Source organism: Panulirus ornatus, chromosome 21, assembly GCF_036320965.1.
Source record: "Panulirus ornatus isolate Po-2019 chromosome 21, ASM3632096v1, whole genome shotgun sequence".
Taxonomy (NCBI): domain Eukaryota; kingdom Metazoa; phylum Arthropoda; class Malacostraca; order Decapoda; family Palinuridae; genus Panulirus; species Panulirus ornatus.
In genome coordinates this window covers 30,931,007-30,952,239 of record NC_092244.1, presented here as the reverse complement: position 1 = coordinate 30,952,239, position 21,233 = coordinate 30,931,007, and the positions used below count along the sequence as shown (strand labels likewise).

The 21,233-nt window shown below is 48.1% G+C and overlaps 1 pseudogene; it reads left to right on the top strand.

Annotated features, from left to right (window-relative positions):
* Positions 1–19,917, top strand: part of LOC139756441 (zwei Ig domain protein zig-8-like) — an 80,466-nt pseudogene extending 60,549 nt beyond the window's left edge.
* The last annotated feature ends 1,316 nt before the right edge of the window (positions 19,918–21,233 follow it).

Here is a 21,233-nt window from a genome sequence, read left to right as displayed (position 1 = left end):
TCCTTGAACACGAGGATACGATTCCTTTGAGACGTCGGTACGATCCTTGAGCACGACGGTACGGATCCTTGAGCACGACGGTTTGATCCTGAGCCACGACGATACGATCCTTGAGACGACTGTTACGATCCTGAACACGGAGGGGATACGATCCTTTGAGCCGGCGGTACGACCCTGAGCACGACGATACTTTCCTTTGAGCACGGACGGTGCGGGACTCTTGAGGCTCGGACGATACGATCCTGAGCACGACGGTTACGATCCTTGATCACGACGGTACGATCATTGAGCACGACGATACGGATTCCTTGAGCACGACGGTACGAATCCTCTGAACACCGAGGATACGATCCATTTGGAGCACGTCGGTACGGAACCCTTGAGCCACGACGATACGATCCTTGAGCACCGACTGTGCGACTCTTGAGCACGACGATACGATCCCTTGAGCATCGACGGATACGACCCTAGAGCACGACGGATACGATCGCCTTGAGCACGGACGGAGACGATCCTTGAGCACGACGATACGATCCTTGAGCACGACGGTGCGACTCTTGAGCACGACGATACGATCCTTGAGCACGACGGTACGACCCTTGAGCACGACGATACGATCCTTGAGCACGACGGTACGACCCTTGAGCACGACGATACGATCCTTGAGCACGACGGTGCGACTCTTGAGCACGACGATACGATCCTTGAGCACGACGGTACGACCCTTGAGCACGACGATACGATCCTTGAGCACGACGGTACGACCCTTGAGCACGACGATACGATCCTTGAGCACGACGGTGCGACTCTTGAGCACGACGATACGATCCTTGAGCACGACGGTACGACCCTTGAGCACGACGATACGATCCTTGAGCACGACGGTGCGACTCTTGAGCACGACGATACGATCCTTGAGCACGACGGTGCGACCCTTGAGCACGACGATACGATCCTTGAGCACGACGATACGATCCTTGAGCACGACGATACGATCCTTGAGCACGACGATACGATCCTTGAGCACGACGGTACGATCCTTGAGCACGACGATACGATCCTTGAGCACGACGGTACGACTCTTGAGCACGACGATACGATTATTGAGCACGACGGTGCGACCCTTGAGCACGACGATACGATCCTTGAGCACGACGATACGATCCTTGAGCACGACGATACGATCCTTGAGCACGACGATACGATCCTTGAGCACGACGATACGATCCTTGAACACGACGGTACGACCCTTGAGCACGACGGTTCGATCCTTGAGCACGACGGTTCGATCCTTGAACACGACGGTACGATCCTTGAGTACGACGGTACGATCCTTGAACATGACGGTACGATCCTTGAGCACGACGGTACGATCTTCGAGCACGACGGTACGATCCTTGAGCGTGACGGTACGATCTAAGGTTATGATGGCCCGGCCTTACTTATAAAGACTCACTACAAATGATATAAAGTGACACTTTACCACAGTGAAGCAGAGGTTCACACTGTTTCTCTTCGTCGAATGGAGGCAACAGTACCGAGGCGTTTGCCATGATGGTCTTTGATCTGGTCTGTGTAGGTCTGATCAAAGGCCAGACTATCGTACCCAGGGGTCGCCCGTCGTGCTCGAGGGTCGTGCTGCCGTGCTCGGGGGTCGTGCTGCCGTGCACGAGGGTCGAGCCGCCGTGCCTGGTAGCGTGGTTGGTTCGCTGGATTTCGAACCTACCCGGGCAATGAAGCTCCACCAGGGCCACGCACGCCCTATGTTCCACCAGGGCCACGCACGCCCTGTGTTCCACCAGGGCCACGCGCGCCCTGTGTTCCACCAGGGCCACGCACGCCCTATGTTCCACCAAGGCCATGCGCGCTCTGTGTTCCACCAGGGCCACGCGCGCCCTATGTTCCACCAGGGCCACGCACGCCCTGTGTTCCACCAGGGCCACGCACGCCCTGTGTTCCACCAGGGCCACGCACGCCCTGTGTTCCACCAGGGCCACGCACGCCCTGTGTTCCACCAGGGCCACGCACGCCCTGTGTTCCACCAAGGCCACGCACGCCCTGTGTTCCACCAGGGCCACGCACGCCCTGTGTTCCACCTGGGCCACGCACGCCCTGTGTTCAGCGTTTCCACTTGCATTATGCTTGGTATCAACACATCCACTGCTTAGCCAGAGTGGCCGATGAAGGCCACTTGGCTTTGAATCATATACATCGACGGATCATCATACCACATGAAGGGGCCCAGGATCGAGTCTCGGTGAACAGCAGCAGGCAGGCAGCTCACAGACAGTCCCAGCTGTTCATCATCCCCTTTGGGAATGGTTGATGAACGAGGTACCTGGCGTAAGCTAGTGTGTGTGTGTGTGTGTGTGTGTGTGTGTGTGTGTGTGTGTGTGTGTGTATGTGTGTACATAAGGTTCACATATGGTGTTCATGGAAGGTTAAAAGACAGAGCAACACTAGTCTATAGCTCTCTCCCTGCAACACACACACACAACACACACACACACACACACACACACACACACACACACACGCGCGCGCGCGCGGCCTCAAGCACTCTTCAAGCAACAAGTGCCTTCATAAAAATATCATTTCCACTGGCAATATTGACCCCATCCCACTCATGTACTCACACAACCCTCAACACACACACACACACACACACACACACACACACACACACACACACACACACACACACACACACACACACACACACACACACACACATACACAGTCATTTTTTATAACCTCATCCCCCAATTAAAACTTTCATTTTACTGTCCCACTCATAATTTCACTCGCTAATTCATTTCGTTAATTTGTTCCGATAATTAGATTCATAATAATACGGTTCAATACTTCCGTTCTTAATTTGATTAACGGGTTTCCTCTCATTATTGAGCGATGCAAGTGAATGGGTCTGATCAGATGGTTCATATGATCAACAGATGGCTACATGGCAGACGGACTGCAGCGGCCGGGATTCGAACCCATGTGGTGGGTTTGATGCCGTGGCATACGTGGATCTGGAGAAAACTTGAGATATGAGGTGTATGGGACGAAGGTTCTGGGAGCGTTGAAAAATGTGTGGATGTCGAGAACATTATCTCAGAAAGCAAAAATGGGTATGTTTGAAGGAATAGTGGTTCCAACAATGTTGTATGGTTGCAGAGGAGGGTGGATGTGCTGGAAATGAGAGTTTGAGGACAATATGTGGTGTGAGGTGGTTTGATCGAGTAAGTAATGAAAGGGTAAGAGAGTTATGTGGTAATAAAAAGAGTGTGGTTGAGAGAGCAGAAGAGGGTGTTTTGAAATGGTTTGGTCACATGGAGAGAATAGTCGCTGGTCTGTACACTGAATACCTCTCGTCCTTCCACACACAGACACCCGCTCCAGACAGCACCAGGTCTTCCAGTACCTCCTCTCTCTCTCTCTCTCTCTCTCTCTCTCTCTCTCTCTCTCTCTCTCTCTCTCTCTCTCTCTCTCTCTCTCTCCCCATTAGGAGTCGTGTGGATCCTGACGCTGGAGTCCTTCCGTTGTTTCAGTAATTGGTCTCCTTCTCCTACAGGTATCCTGGATCCGCCACCGGGACACGCACATCCTGACGGTGGGTTCCTTCACCTACACGAGCGACCACAGGTTCTCGGCGCTGCACCGGGAGGGCACCAACGAGTGGACGCTCCAGATCCGACACCCGACCGTCAGCGACACGGGGCTGTACGAGTGCCAGGTCTCCACCAAGCCTATACGAGCCTACCTCATCAACCTGGTTGTTGTGGGTGAGTCACACACGCTTTATGTGGCCCTCGTCTCTACCACACACACACACACACACACACTTGGTGGGCCCGGCAGGAGTGTGGTTTGTAACAAAGTGATTATCGACATTTGCATTACACAATAACGTTCGTCTAGTGCCCATCTGGGTACAGCGTCTGTTCCTAGGACCTTGCCACACGTAGGTGGTAGTCACAACCCAGCCTCGCTTCACTGTGCCCCGTCCTCAGTCACCTGCCATCTGGTTGCGTTCAGTTTATCAACCAGGTATACGACCGCAGCTGAACCCAATCCGGGTCCGTCTGTCGGCTGGTGCCGTCGTGAACGTTGCTGACTTCCTACCGACCCTCAGCTGGACGTGTGTGAGGCTGGTGCTCCAGTCGTCTGGGGGATTCGATGATGTATATCAGGAATAGCTAGAGCCTCAGGAGTGGGCCCTGTGGCACGCCAGTGTTCACTCACTTCAGTTTGAGAAGGTGCCTCTCACAAGCGTGCTGTCTTTCCCTCTCCACTCTTCAATCATCACTCAGATAAAGTGGTTACCTTGTCATGCATGTTTGAAAATTGCATTTTTCACCGAGCTTTTGTGAGGGGTTTGTGGCTTCAGGTTAACCAAGTGTACACAGTCCACCCGCCCTTCTTACTCCTCTTACTCTTGTGTTTTTCATGACGTCTAAACGATTCCTTGTGTATGATCTACTGGATCTTTGCTTCCTATCACTTCAACAACATCTTCGTTGCTCATTGATTACATTTTATAGTATCATATATGGAGCTTACCAGTGAGATTGGTCTATGGTACAATGCATTTACCTGTCTCCTTCCTTAAAGATGGGCACCACAGTTGCCCTCCTTCACTCTCTTGCCACTGGTCCATCTTTCATACAGTCTATTGGCAGCCTTTTCCATTGCCTGCCAGATGTCTCTGGACACTCCAGTCTTCATAGGATCCCAGCACTATGTATGGATCAAGATCCCAGAATAACATTACCTGTATCATGACAATGTTTTCCAGGCTCTCTCCTCGTTCCACCTAGTTAGCGCTGGAAGTAATGTGTCCTGGAATATCAAGAATTTCTCTTCTGCTTCAGGAGCTTCTCCCCCTCAACTCCCTCACTGGGATTATTTGTTCTTCAAACGTCCAGTTTACTCTGACGAAGGTGCACATTTGCGACGGATCGTCATTCGCTCTGTACTCGTTCACTCTTACTCGCACGTGTGTGTGTGTGTGTGTGTGTGTGTGTGTGTGTGTGTGTGTGTGTGTGTGTGTTTCGTATCATGACCAAGTCTTTCATGCACAAAGAGGAAAAATATAGAGAGAAAAACAGAATAGTGTAAAAGTACTTAGGAAGAAAAGACGAAGTTGGAAGTGAGAGAGTGAGCGAGGAGGACACACTGTGTGGACAACAGATGAGACAATTGGGAAAGAAGTCAAATATGGACGAATGAAAAAGATACTTTAGGTCTCGCTCGGCTGAGCTCAGGTTTAATGTGAGACAAGACCTGACCTGACCTGGCTTTAGGCCATGACTTCAGCACTGGTAACGTAGTTACAATTATTAATGACATGGAGAGATATATGTCTCACTGACGCTGGTTACATATGATTATGGGCTGAATTCATGACAGATATTAAATATACTGTTGTTCTCTTCTTCAGTAAAAGCATTAAACCCACGATCAAGTTGGTCTATATATATATATATATATATATATATATATATATATATATATATATATATATATATATATATATATATATACATATTCACAACAGCAAGGAGAGCATATAATTGAAGATTGAGAATCATCTTGTTTGAGTATTCCCTGCAGTAAGCGGGTGCAAACCGTACACTACATATAAAAGACATGAGAATATCCAGAATATCCAAGAATATTGCCATAGCAGTGCCTCGATATCATTGTTAAAGACATGAGAATATCCAGAATATCCAAGAATATTGCCATAGCAGTGCCTCGATATCATTGTTAAAGGCATGAGAATATCCAGAATATCCAAGAATATTGCCATAGCAGTGCCTCGATATCATTGTTAAAGGCATGAGAATATCCAGAATATCCAAGAATATTGCCATACTAGTGCCTCGATATCATTGTTAAAGACATGAGAATATCCAGAATATCCAAGAATATTGCCATAGCAGTGCCTCGATATCATTGTTAAAGGCATGAGAATATCCAGAATATCCAAGAATATTGCCATACTAGTGCCTCGATATCATTGTTAAAGACATGAGAATATCCAGAATATCCAATAATATTGCCATAGCAGTGCCTCGATATCATTGTTAAAGGCATGAGAATATCCAGAATATCCAAGAATATTGCCATACTAGTGCCTCGATATCATTTCAAGAGGTTCCAGCAGCTTATAGACTGCGCTCCAGTCAGTAGCAGAGAAAGGCATTAGTGTTGTAGTGGCACAGCAGTGCACAACGTGGACAAAGAACTTATGCTTTATCACAGTTATAATGTGGAGGTCATGACTGTGCCTCACGTCTGGCCTTGGTGTGTCTCTGTGGCCCCGCTACACAGCTCTGACAGCAACAGTCAACATATTCTCTGTCGTCCAGACGTATACACACGTGACGACCCTCATTACCACACAGACGCGACCACACTGCTCGAACAAATTAGACTTATGTGGTTAATTCCTGACACAGAATAAGATACATATACAAGCAATGGAAAAAAGATTATATATATATATATATATATATATATATAAACCATGGAAAGCTGTGTAGGTATGTATATTTGCGTGTGTGGACGTATGTATATACATGTGTATGGGGGTGGGTTGGGCCATTTCTTTCGTCTGTTTCCTTGCGCTACCTCGCAAACGCGGGAGACAGCGACAAAAAAAAAAGAAATATATATATATATATATATATATATATATATATATATATATATATATATATATATATATATATATATATATGGCGAGGTGGCGACGAAAAAGGATGAAGGCAGAATGTATGAATATGTACGTGTACATATATGTATATGTCTGTATATGTATATGTATGCATACGTTGAATTTTTAGGTATGTATAAGAGCGTGTGTAGGCGTTTATGTATATACATATGTAGGTGGGTGGGTGGGTTGGGCCATTCTTTCGTCTGTTTCCTTGCGCTACCTCGCTAACGCGGGAGACGGCGATTAACTATAATGAATGAAAATATATCTCACTGTTCTTCGTTCACTCAGTGTTCACTGTTCTTCTTTCACTCAGTGTTCACTGTTCCTCGTTCACTCAGTGTTCACTGTTCTTCGTTCCTCAGTGTTTTCTGTTCCTCGTTCACTCAGTGTTCACTGTTCTTCGTTCACTCAGTGTTCTGTGTTCTTCGTTCACTCAGTGTTCTGTGTTCTTCGTCTCTGACACATCAGGCGACCCTGGTCCAGGTCCCTTATTCTCAGGCCAATATCCAGCCCGTGTTGACCCTGGCCAGCCTGTCTCCCTGACTGAGGTGTTCCACACAGGTAACGAGAGACGACGTCAAGGGATAAAGCAACTATCTCTACTCTCTCTCTCTCTCTCTCTCTCTCTCTCTCTCTCTCTCTCTCTCTCTCTCTCTCTCTCTCTCTCTCTCAGGCGAAATACCCTAGACAGATACCTTCTCACGCACGTATTCATCATTCATCCATTTTGCGCATAATGACCTCCAAAACCCAGTCATCTCCCGGCGCACAGCGCGACGTGAGGCTGTACACACGACACACGCTTGAGCGACCAGCCTCCTCCCTCTCACTGAAGCTGCTGGTGTGGTACTGACATGCTACATTCTGGTCCGCCCATGAGGTACATGTATGTGGTAAAGTGTGTGAAAGAAGAAAGCTGAGAGTAAATGTGAATAAGAGCAAGGTTATTAGGTTCAGTAGGGTTGAGGGTCAAGTCAATTGGGAGGTGAGTTTGAATGGAGAAAAACTGGAGGAAGTGAAGTGTTTTAGATATCTGGAAGTGGATTTGACAGCGGATGGAACCATGGAAGTGGAAGTGAATCATAGGGTGTGGGAGGGGGTGAAAGTTCTGGGAGCGTTGAAAAATGTATGGAAGGCGAGAACGTTATCTTGGAAAGCAAAAATGGGTATGTTTGAAGAAATAGCGGTTCCAACAATGTTATATGATTGCGAGGCGTGGGTTATAGATAGAGTTGTGCGGAGGAGGGTGGATGTGTTGGAAATTAGATGTTTGAGGACAATATGTGGTGTGAGGTGGTTTGATCGAGTAAGTAATGAAAGGGTAAGAGAGATGTGTGGTAATAAAAAGAGTGTGTTTGAGAGAGCAGAAGAGGGTGTTTTGAAATGGTTTGGTCACATGGAGAGAATGAGTGAGGAAAGATTGACCAAGAGGATATATGTGTCAGAGTTGGAGGGAACGAGGAGAAGTAGGAGACCAAATTGGAGGTGGAAGGATGGAGTGAAAAAGATTTTGAGCGACCGGGGCCTGAACATGCAGGAGGGTGAAAGGCAAGAAATAGAGTGAATTGGAATGATGTGGTATACCGGGGTCGACGTGCTGTCAATGGATTGAACCAGGGCATGTGAAGCGTCTGGGGTAAACCATGGAAAGTTCTGTGGGGCCTGGATGTGGAAAGGGAGCTGTGGTTTCGGTGCAACACACATGACAGCTAGAGACTGAGTGTGAACGAATGTGGCCTTTCTTCGTCTGTTCCTGACGCTACCTTGTTAACGCGGAAAACAGCCATCAGGTATATATATACATATATATATATATATATATATATATATATATATATATATATATATATATATATATATTATCCCTGGGGTTAGGGGAGAAAGAATACTTCCCTCGTATTCCCTGCGTGTCGTAGAAGGCGACTAAAAGGGGAGGGAGCGGGTGGCTGGAAATCCTCCCCTCTTTTTTTTTTTCCAAAAGAAGGAACAGAGAAGGGGGCCAGGTTAGGATGTTCCCTCATAGGCCCAGTCCTCTGTTCTTAACGCTACCTCGCTAACGCGGGAAACGGCGAATAGTTTAAAAAAAAAAAAAAAAAAAAAAAATATATATATATATATGCAGAACCCTCATCGTGAGGAGGTATATGCACAATCACCACTGGAAAGAGAAAATATGAAACGATGAGTACTTCCGTTTATTACATCTTCTGAGGGTGTAATAATTGAAAGTACTCACCATTTATAATGCCATTAGATTTATGTATATTTTCTGAGTTCGAGAATTACTTCCGTTGCACAGTGGTGCTTCGTGTGTGTGTGTGTGTGTGTGTGTGTGTGTGTGTGTGTGTGTGTGTGTGTGTGTGATACAGATGGCTATAAGAGGCAGCAGGCAGCTGGTCATAACCACCTTCCTACCCTACATAATGGCATCGGTTAATGTCATAACGACACTCACAATACTTCACATGCTCGTTTACCACAAGTTCCAGTGGGTCATATTGTCCCTGCTAGATCACCTTCCTCTCCTCGTACCACATATTATCTTGCTGAAATTTATGAAAATTTCGCTTGGATGTATGAGGAGAGGCAGGCAATAAAGTTACCTCAAGTTTATCTTAATACATTATTCATATACACGAGACGACAACACCTTGATCACCATTTGGAGTCGTCCTCCAACCATGAGGAGGACAGACTCATGTATTCATGACGTTGCCTGAAGCGTGGCTCCGAGTGACCTGGCTTGACCTCATGGTGTAGGTTCAATGGCAACTCTCTCTCTCTCTCTCTCTCTCTCTCTCTCTCTCTCTCTCTCTCTCTCTCTCTCTCTCTCTCTCTCTCTCTCTCTCTCTCTCTCTCTCCAGGAGGCACACTGTCTGCCACGGCTCATTACTACCCCTTGTCGTATTGCTCGCCACAATCCTCACACACACACACACACACACACACACACACACACACACACACACATATATATATATATATATATATATATATATATATATATATATATATATATATATATATATATATATATACACATGCTTGCTCGCCTTCATCCATTCTCGGCGCCACCTCACTCCACGGGACACAGCATCGCTACCTCCCTGCGTCATCCAGACACACTCAGTCTCCAGCTGTCATGTGTATTGCACCGAAACCACAGCTCCCTTTCCACAACCAGCACCCCCCCCTACCCCCCACCCCCAGTAGAGCGAAACAAGATACAGGATGGAACAAGCAGCTTGAGCCAATGACAATAGACGTTGTTAGAGTGACCAGCCAATAGGGAGAGCTAATCCTAAACCACTAGCGCGGTCAATATGACACAAGACACACCCTAGCCGATCCTTGGCTGTGATGTACGTCATTACTGTGCAGTCATTACGTCACAGTCCCTACAACCCTTCAGGTCAATACAAGTCATTAGGGAGTTACACAGGTCAAGACAACATGAACTGTAAGATCACAATATTTTTGTGTCGTAGGGAAAACTGGGATGTGTTGATATTGACCCCAGAATGTCATGGGGTCATGAGTGAGGCATAGGCCACATCTACATCATAAGGATCACTATTCACGTTATAACTATACTATCGTCACCTTAACCATCTCGACCAAGGTCACAAATTCTTTAATTAGTTGTTTGATTAAGCTGGAGGGCGATCGCCCATCATGGTTATTAAGGGTGTAGTTTAGGGTGAAATTTGGGACAATATAGATTTATGTTATGAAATATTCACTGTTCGTTATTAACATCACTCAAAAATGCGTTGCATACTTCATCGCTGAAATAACCGGCCAAAAAATGGTACGGTAAATATTGACCTTCGTCACGTACACGATAATGTTACGGTAAATATTGACCTTCGTCACGTACACGATAATGTTACGGTAAATATTGACCTTCGTCACGTACACGATAATGTTACGGTAAATATTGACCTTCGTCACGTACACGATAATGTTACGGTAAATATTGACCTCAGTCACAATGACATATTAGACGTACGTGACCCACTATACACGTGACCCAGTACATGTGACCCAGTACACGTGACCCAGTACACAAGGCACGTGACCCAGTACACGTGACCCAGTACACGTGACCCAGTACACGTGACCCAGCATACAAGACCCAGTACACGTGACCCAGTACATGTGACCCGGTACACGTAACCCAGCACAAAAGACCCAGTACACGTGACCCAGTACACGTGACCCAGTACACGTGACCCAGTGCACGTGACCCAGTACACCGTGGCTCACACGTGACCCTGCCTCCCACAGTGCCCCAGGCCAGGATCCTGCACGCCCAGAGATCTACACGAACGCAGGTGGCGCCCTCAACCTGACCTGCGTCGTGACCCCGAGTCCTGCACCACCTGAGTACATCTTCTGGTACCACAGAGGTCAGGTAAGGTCATGCTCAGCACACCACCATAGAGGTCATGCTGAGCACACCACAGAGGTCAGGTAAGGTCATGCTGAGCACACCACCACAGAGGTCAGGTAAGGTCATGCTGAGCACACTAGAGGTCAGTTAAGGTCATGCTGAGCTCACCACAGAGGTCAGGTAAGGTCATGCTGAGCACACCACAGAGGTCAGGTAAGGTCATAATGAGCCCTGTCGTCACCATTGAGGCTGGATAAGGTCATGATGATCATACCTGGTGATAACGAGGCAAGATAACAATCGTTAGTCAACTACAGCTCAACAAGGCATAGCGTTGATCCTCATGTATACGCCTCTGGACCTGTGTGTACTAGTATACCTACATGTTATATCAGTATACCTACATGTTATATCAGTATACCTACATGTTATATCAGTATACCTACATGTTATATCAGTATACCTACATGTTATATCAGTATACCTACATGTTGTATCAGTATACCTACATGTTATATCAGTATACCTACACGTTATATCAGTATACCTACACGTTAAATCAGTATACCTACATGTTATATCAGTATACCTACATGTTATATCAGTATACCTACATGTTATATCAGTATACCTACATGTTATATCAGTATACCTACATGTTATATCAGTATACCTACATGTTGTATCAGTATACCTACATGTTATATCAGTATACCTACATGTTATATCAGTATACCTACACGTAAACCCCTTCATGTATGTTTTTTCAACTTTTCTTTGTATCAAAATGGCCTCAGGCGGGTGTCTTTGTGATCTCTCTCTCTCTCTCTCTCTCTCTCTCTCTCTCTCTCTCTCTCTCTCTCTCTCTCTCTCTCTCTCTCTCTCTCTCTCTCTCTCTCTCTCCACCCACTGCCTCACAAAGGTCGCAAGGGCCTGACCCCCCCCCCTCCACACACTAGGTACATGGGTCACAGTGTGGTCACCTGGCTTGAGCAGCATCTAAGGGCTTACTACCTACCCACCCATGAACCAGGCCAAACCAGGTCGTCACGCTGACGCCCCCCCCCCCCCCCGGGCACGTGACGAGGCGTCACGTGACCTGACTGGCCTGAGGGGGGGGGGAAGTGCCCGGTCGTTCCCTCATCAAGGCTATGGAACGTGGAACTCCACGCCTCGCGTATAAAGACTTCACAAAGGATCAACGAAGGATCTTCAGAGCTACTCTCTCCCACAGCCGATCCTTGAGATCCCAGGCTGGCTAGGATCAAAACCCCCGCTATCTCCCACAGCCGATCCTTGAGATCCCAGGCTGGCTAGGATCAAAACCCCCGCTATCTCCCACAGCCGATCCTTGAGATCCCAGGCTGGCTAGGATCAAAACCCCCGCTATCTCCCACAGCCGATCCTTGAGATCCCAGGCTGGCTAGGATCAGAACCCCCGCTATCTCCCACAGCTGATCCTTGAGATCCCAGGCCCGCTAGGATCAGAACCCCCGCTATCTCCCACAGCCGATCCTTGAGATCCCAGGCCCGCTAGGATCAAAACCCCCCCCGCCAGGTCACAGCCAGGCGTGTGGCTGTGGAAGCTGCTCCTGGTGGCAGATATTACCAAGAACCTCACACTGCAGTACACAGTGAACGAAAATAGAATTACGCCACCAGAGAGAGCAAGCTTAAACATCGACTTCTAAAGACGGACAGCTTGAAGCTTGGACAGAAACTGGGTAGATGACCCCAGCCAGCGTGGCCTGCAGGGTCCCTGGGCTTACCTTAACCCAAGCCAGACGCCCCTCTGTCTATTCCTGACAACACCTGGTGTCACATCTTCGTCAGGAGGTCACAACGTCAGGCAGGTGGTGGGGGTCAGCCATGTCAGCTGAGTGTGGCCAAATGATTGTGCCAACTCTATACACATGACACGCAACAGATGCAAATTATATCCACCAATATTCATATATTCATATACTATGTATAGATGATATACCTCACATATAGGCAATATTTTGTGAGATGAATAACAGCACAAGAACATAAATTGTTCAAAGTGTTCATATTGGGTTACATTGAGCAACACCAGAAGGTTTCTCTGTTTCACTCCACCAGGAAAGTGTCGTCATAACACAAGTCTTTAACCATTCTCGACCAGAAGCAAACGAGAACTGGGGGAAGGACAGATAACAGGAGACCTGATGGTCCATGACCAGGTTATCTGCTGGAGGACAGTACATGGGAAGGACAGATAACAGGAGACCTGATGGTCCATGACCAGGTTATCTGCTGGAGGACAGTACATGGGAAGGACAGATAACAGGAGACCTGATGGTCCATGACCAGGTTATCTGCTGGAGGACAGTACATGGGAAGGACAGATAACAGGAGACCTGATGATCCATGACCAGGTTATCTGCTGGAGGACAGTACATGGGAAGGACAGATAACAGGAGACCTGATGGTCCATGACCAGGTTATCTGCTGGAGGACAGTACATGGGAAGGACAGATAACAGGAGACCTGATGGTCCATGACCAGGTTATCTGCTGGAGGACAGTACATGGGAAGGACAGATAACAGGAGACCTGATGGTCCATGACCAGGTTATCTGCTGGAGGACAGTACATGGGAAGGACAGATAACAGGAGACCTGATGGTCCATGACCAGGTTATCTGCTGGAGGACAGTACATGGGAAGGACAGATAACAGGAGACCTGATGGTCCATGACCAGGTTATCTGCTGGAGGACAGTACATGGGAAGGACAGATAACAGGAGACCTGATGGTCCATGACCAGGTTATCTGCTGGAGGACAGTACATGGGAAGGACAGATAACAGAAGACCTGATGGTCCATGACCAGGTTATCTGCTGGAGGACAGTACATGGGAAGGACAGATAACAGAAGACCTGATGGTCCATGACCAGGTTATCTGCTGGAGGACAGTACATGGGAAGGACAGATAACAGGGGACCTGATGGTCCATGACCAGGTTATCTGCTGGAGGACAGTACATGGGAAGGACAGATAACAGGAGACCCGATGGTCCATGACCAGGTTATCTGCTGGAGGACAGTACATGGGAAGGACAGATAACAGGAGACCTGATGGTCCATGACCAGGTTATCTGCTGGAGGACAGTACATGGGAAGGACAGATAACAGGAGACCTGATGGTCCATGACCAGGTTATCTGCTGGAGGACAGTACATGGGAAGGACAGATAACAGGAGACCTGATGGTCCATGACCAGGTTATCTGATCACAGTCTTATTTGTAGTATAAACGAGATAGTAAAGCAGAGGACACCTCTCAGCTCACCACTCCCAGCTCACCATTCCCAGCTCACCATTCCCAGCTCACCATTCCCAGCTCACCACTCCCAGCTCACCACTCCCAGCTCACCACTCCCAGCTCACCACTCCCAGCTCACCATTCCCAGCTCACCACTCCCAACTCACCACTCCCAGCTCACCACTCCCAGCTCACCATTCCCAGCTCACCATTCCCAGCTCACCACTCCCAACTCACCACTCCCAGCTCACCACTCCCAGCTCACCATTCCCAGCTCACCATTCCCAGCTCACCACTCCCAGCTCACCACTCCCAGCTCACCATTCCCAGCTCACCACTCCCAGCTCACCACTCCCAGCTCACCACTCCCAGCTCACCACTCCCAGCTCACCACTCCCAGCTCACCACTCCCAGCTCACCACTCCCAGCGGCTCAACACCCGGCACGAACAAACGCTGAGAAAGATCATGTAGTACGGAGGAGATATACTGCCATGGGAATTCTATAGGAAGGCATGGATGGGTAAGTTCCCTACCCATGACTCACCCCCTCCCCCATATGACTCAGGACTCACCCACTCCCCCATATGACTCAGGATTTACCCCCCTCCCATATGACTCAGGATTTACCCCCTCCCATATGACTCAGGATTTACCCCCTCCCATATGACTCTGGATTCACCCACTCCCCCATATGACTCAGGATTTACCCCCTCCCATATGACTCAGGATTTACCCCCTCCCATATGACTCAGGATTCACCCACTCCCCCATATGACTCAGGATTTACCCCTTCCCATATGACTCAGGATTTACCCCCTCCCATATGACTCAGGATTTACCCCCTCCCATATGACTCAGGATTCACCCCCTCCCATATGACTCAGGATTCACCCACTCCCATATGACTCTGGATTCACCCACTCCCCCATATGACTCAGGATTTACCCCTTCCCATATGACTCAGGATTTACCCCTTCCCATATGACTCAGGATTCACCCCCTCCCATATGACTCAGGATTCACCCACTCCCATATGACTCAGGATTCACCCACTCCCCCATATGACTCAGGATTTACCCCTTCCCATATGACTCAGGATTTACCCCTTCCCATATGACTCAGGATTTACCCCCTCCCATATGACTCAGGATTTACCCCCTCCCATATGACTCAGGATTCACCCCCTCCCATATGACTCTGGATTCACCCACTCCCCCATATGACTCAGGATTTACCCCCTCCCATATGACTCAGGATTTACCCCCTCCCATATGACTCAGGATTCACCCACTCCCCCATATGACTCAGGATTTACCCCTTCCCATATGACTCAGGATTTACCCCCTCCCATATGACTCAGGATTTACCCCCTCCCATATGACTCAGGATTCACCCCCTCCCATATGACTCAGGATTCACCCACTTCCCCATATGACTCAGGATTTACCCCCTCCCATATGACTCAGGATTTACCCCCTCCCATATGACTCAGGATTCACCCCCTCCCATATGACTCAGGACTCACCCACTCCCCCATATGACTCAGGATTTACCCCCTCCCATATGACTCAGGATTTACCCCTTCCCATATGACTCAGGATTTACCCCCTCCCATATGACTCAGGATTTACCCCCTCCCATATGACTCAGGATTCACCCCCTCCCATATGACTCAGGATTCACCCACTCCCCATATGACTCAGGATTTACCCCCTCCCATATGACTCAGGATTTACCCCCTCCCATATGACTCAGGATTTACCCCCTCCCATATGACTCAGGATTTACCCCCTCCCATATGACTCAGGATTCACCCACTCCCCCATATGACTCAGGATTTACCCCCTCCCATATGACTCAGGATTTACCCCCTCCCATATGACTCAGGATTTACCCCCTCCCATATGACTCAGGATTTACCCCCTCCCATATGACTCAGGATTACCCCCTCCCCATATGACTCAGGATTTACCCCCTCCCATATGACTCAGGATTTACCCCCTCCCATATGACTCAGGATTCACCCCCTCCCATATGACTCAGGACTCACCCACTCCCATATGACTCAGGATTTACCCCCTCCCATATGACACAGGATTTACCCCCCTCCCATATGACTCAGGATTTACCCCCTCCCATATGACTCAGGATTTACCCCCTCCCCCATATGACTCAGGATTTACCCCCTCCCATATGACTCAGGATTTACCCCCTCCCATATGACTCAGGATTTACCCCTTCCCCCATATGACTCAGGATTTACCCCCTCCCATATGACTCAGGATTTACCCCCTCCCATATGACTCAGGATTTACCCCCTCCCATATGACTCAGGATTTACCCCTTCCCCCATATGACTCAGGATTTACCCCCTCCCATATGACTCAGGATTTACCCCTTCCCCCATATGACTCAGGATTTACCCCCTCCCATATGACTCAGGATTTACCCCCCTCCCATATGACTCAGGATTTACCCCCTCCCATATGACTCAGGATTTACCCCCTTCCCCCATATGACTCAGGATTTACCCCCTCCCATATGACTCAGGATTTACCCCCTCCCCCATATGACTCAGGATTTACCCCCTCCCATATAAATTTCTCGTTCCCGTCAGCATAACCGACCACAGGTGAAGGGGGGGGGGGGGGCACACACACACGCCACGTGCAGCAGTATTGTCCCACGCCCTCCCGTGTCCCACGCCTTCCCGTGTCCCACGCCCTCCCGCCCGTGTGAAGAACATTGGGTTCTCTGGTTACCGAGGTTTGTATGGGGCCAGGGAGGTGTGTGAGGCTAATCATATTCCCTTGTGCCGTGTGAACCAACAGGTTCTTCACATCTGGTCCCTCCCTCCCTCAGTCAGCCAGGGCGGCCCCCTGTAGCTGGTCACACTGACCCACGCCAGCAGAGTGGTGGTGAGGGAGGCGTGGGTGTGAGGAGAGGGAGGCGTGGGTGTGTGATGAGGGAGGCGTGGGTGTGTGGTGAGGGAGGCGTGGGTGTGAAGAGAGGGAGGCGTGGCTGTGAGGAAAGGGAGGCGTGAGTGTGTGGTGAGGGAGGCGTGGGTGTGTGGTGAGGGAGGCGTGGCTGTGAGGAAAGGGAGACGTGGGTGTGTGATGAGGGAGGCGTGGGTGTGTGGTGAGGGAGGCGTGGCTGTGAGGAAAGGGAGGCATGGGTGTGTGGTGAAGAAGGCGTGGGTATGTGGTGAGGAAGGCGTGGGTGTGTAGCGAGGGAGGCGTGGGTGTGCCATGTCAACCACGACCATTGGTTACTACGAACCATTAACCACTACTATTCAGGGACACCAGCTAACCATCTCCAACCATTGTTCATACTCATCAATGACCAACTCTAACAACCCTCACCAATTGGCCATGTCTAACTACTAACCACAAACCAGTTAACTTTGGAAACATTGTCTCACAAACCACAACTAAAAAAATGATTATCCTTTCTCACAAACGACCCTCAAATGTGGCCTCCTTGAGGTGGCGAACTTATGGGGTGGCCACACCACTAATGGCCCGGGCCACTTCCCATGGCCATCTTGAGGTAGTGAGCCTGGGGGTGGCCACACCACGGGTGGCCCGGGCCACTAACCACCACTAACCATGGCCATCTCGCTGCAGGTAATCAACTATGAGAGTGAAGGCAGTGTTGAAGTCAACGTGAAGCAGCAGGAAGGTCGGACCGTGTCCACACTACTGGTGGCCCGGGCCACCCTGGGCCACTCGGGCCACTACCAGTGTGCTCCCTCCAACGCAGACCGGGCCACCATCATGGTGCATGTATTCAAAGGTAATGGAATTTATCACTCCACCGGGAGAAGGGGATTTATGACTAGCGGGAGAAGGGGATTTATGACTAGCGGGAGAAGGGGATTTATCTATACAAAAATAACTGAGGATTTAATCATAATTTGGGGATCAGTTATGTAAGTGTTACACGGGATTTAATGCTGTACAGGTTGAATGGGATCAACTCAGTCAAAAGTAATATGGGATCTATCATCTTAGATGTAGTTTAGGATTTATTCATTTATATTTTTTTCTTCTTTCCTTATTGTCAAAATCATATAATATATATATATATATATATATATATATATATATATATATATATATATATATATATATATATATATATATATATATATAAATATATATATATATATATATATATATATATATATATATATATATATATATATATATACATATATATATATATATATATATATATATATATATATATATATATATATATATATATATATATATATATATATATATGGAAAACTTTACTAATCTCTAAGCTTTTCCTGATAACAGCTGAGGAGCCAGCAGCCATGCAGACAAGCAGCAGTACAGTGGTGCAGCTGGTACCTTTCCCCTGCTTGCTGTTATGTGCAGCACTTCTGCTGCACCATCTGCTGCCTCGTGGACTATGGGTCACCTAGGTACAGCAGCTGTTCCCCTCCCCATCCCCTAGCCTGCTGCTGTCTCCTGCACTCCAGTTGTGCTACCTGCTGTCCAGCAGGGAGCAGGTCAGCTGTGTACTGGCAGCAGCTGCCTCACTATACGACAGCTGGAGCAGCGTGGTCAAGCGTCTTCACTCTGCAGCTTCTGGCACTGTGCAACAGCTTGTACAGTTGCCGAGTAAGGCTGGTCCTCACTACTGTGCAACAGCTGGGCCAAGCTGGACCTCACTACTGTGCAACAGCTGGACCAAGATGGTCCTCACTACTGTGCAACAGCTGGACCAAGCTGGACCTCACTACTGTGCAACAGCTGGACTAAGCTGGACCTCACTACTGTGCAACAGCTGGACCAAGCTGGTCCTCACTACTGTGCAACAGCTGGACTAAGCTGGACCTCACTACTGTGCAACAGCTGGACTAAGCTGGACCTCACTACTGTGCAACAGCTGGACTAAGCTGGACCTCACTACTGTGCAACAGCTGGACCAAGCTGGACCTCACTACTGTGCAACAGCTGGACTAAGCTGGACCTCACTACTGTGCAACAGCTGGACCAAGCTGGTCCTCACTACTGTGCAACAGCTGGACTAAGCTGGTCCTCACTACTGTGCAACAGCTGGATCAAGCTGGTCCCCACTACTGTGCAACAGCTGGATCAAGCTGGACGTCAGCTGCAGCTGGCAGAGTGAAGCTGTCAAGCTCATGTATCGTGAGAGACGGAAGCTTCGTCGTCAGTGTTACCCTTGCATGTACTATGTAAATGTGACATCCTTTACGTAAATGTAAAATCAGAGTCTATTTTACGTACAGCTGTAAATATCGTGCCATTCTCTCCCTGTGTGGGTGTGTGTGAGTGTGTGTGAGTGTGTGTGTGTAAGAGTGTGTGTGTATGCCTTCGTGTGTGTGTGTGTGTGTGTGTGTGTGTGTGTGTGTGTGTGTGTGTGGTTATTAGAAGGTTAATTGATTATTTTATATATTTGTACAAAGTGGTTTGTTTCTAATTAAATGAATCGTTAGTTTCAGACCAGGTCTTGTTATTACCCTTCGTCATCACAGAGCAACAAGTGTTGATCTTAGCTACACACAACACCCGTATCTTGCTGGTGTTCAACAAGTGATACATGTCATGATCTCATAATGACCAGATGTCAGGTTCTGCCGTGCACACTGGCTCGCTTCAGATATCCTTCACTGGTTCATGAATATCTTCCAGTTTTTCATGACTGGCACACGGTAACCTCTTGTTAAGATACACACACACACACACACACACACACACACACAAACACACACACACACTCACACACACACACACACACACACACACACACACACACACACACAGGTAGGTTCTCAAAGGCGTGGAACACATTCTCTCTCTATACGATACAAACGGGTCACTGCCCAGGTCATCACGCAGGTCATCACCTAGGTCATTGCCCAGGTCATCACCCAGGTCATCACCCAGGAGCAGACGATAATCAGAACCACATTATGTCTGAAGAGGAAGATGAAACGACGGATTTACAGCTACAGTAAGGGTCAGGTGAGGGAGGGAGGAGACGCCACACGCTGGAGGTGGTGTAATGTTTAGCAATGACGTATTTTGTGGCCAGGTCAAAGTACAAGTGAAAAGACACAATCTCTGACAGAGGTTTGTTTACAACTGAATATATGGCAAGAGATGCTGCCACGCATACCATAAAGATAATTCATTAATTTGAAAACTGAGAATAAAACTAATTTTTTGTGACACCTGACACTACACTTCTACATTATCAAATAAATGTCTACTGCTAAACAGCAAGTGAGTCGGTCGGTCGGTGCTCCAGACGATATATGCCAATGTTGTATTTCCACAACCAAACAACAACAACACTACGACACACAGGCAGAACACTGACTCACACAAGACGAGATGTGTCTACGTTATAGCTCGAGTTCACTGGTGCTTCCTTACCCCTGACTGACGTGAGTCCAGTTTGCTCCCTTCTGTCACCCTGGCTGGTCAAGCACACCTACATGACAAAACCCAAACATTCTGGCCAGAACATACGTCACACCCACATGACATTCACTCCACACACACCACAAACATCGACACAAATGCCATAAACATAGTCAAGGTCCTCAGAACACTTAGTGGTACTAGTTTGGAAAATAGAAAGACTTTCTTAACATCCTCTACCAACAACTCATCCACTCCACCCTAAATCACGCCTCACCAGGCTCTCAAATGCAAATATAACAAAGTTGCAAAGTTCTCAACAAAAGCAATTAGAATAGTCACTAGTTCTCTTGCGACCACGAGCATGCAACAGCTGCACAATAAAGCAAAGA